Below are 599 nucleotides of genomic sequence, written 5' to 3'. Positions count from 1 at the left end.
TCCCTCACTTAAACTCCCCAAAATCCCATCAGATGGGTACGACTATCCATACCAGTCATACCCTCCAATATGGGAGGTACCCATAACTCGTACCCAAGGCCATATCACTTGGACCCAACACTATCCAAGGTATGAATCACCCCAACCCATGTCATATCATAGTATATGACTAGTACCCATGATCCATACCCCTGGCAGAATAGAATCCCAAGAGGATTGAACACTGACAACGATACGAGTCTATGGTATAACTCGTACCTTGGCTTACGGATCTTGATGAACCATTAGTACTTAGATACAACTTGCCTAAGATTAACTATTGTAACCAAACAACCTTTATCGACCGATACAACTTGTACCACCCAAGTCGTATCCATTCTAAAACCCAAATCCAATGCACCAAATCAACACTGGTCAGCATACGACTAACCCATACCACTAGTATCCCATTTTATATGTCATTTCCCCTTGTTGTATTCTGTCCAGAAACCAAAAATCTAGAAAATTTTCTAAGGGCCAGAAACCCAGGGTGTTTCAAGCTCCCTATGCTGATTCTTCCCGTAGTGAGTTTTTTAAATTATATAAACTATCACATGTAT

The sequence above is a fragment of the Capsicum annuum genome, chromosome 3, assembly GCF_002878395.1.
Source record: "Capsicum annuum cultivar UCD-10X-F1 chromosome 3, UCD10Xv1.1, whole genome shotgun sequence".
Lineage (NCBI taxonomy): Eukaryota > Viridiplantae > Streptophyta > Magnoliopsida > Solanales > Solanaceae > Capsicum > Capsicum annuum.
The sequence above is the reverse complement of the archived record's forward strand: the minus strand, read 5'-3'. Positions refer to the sequence as shown.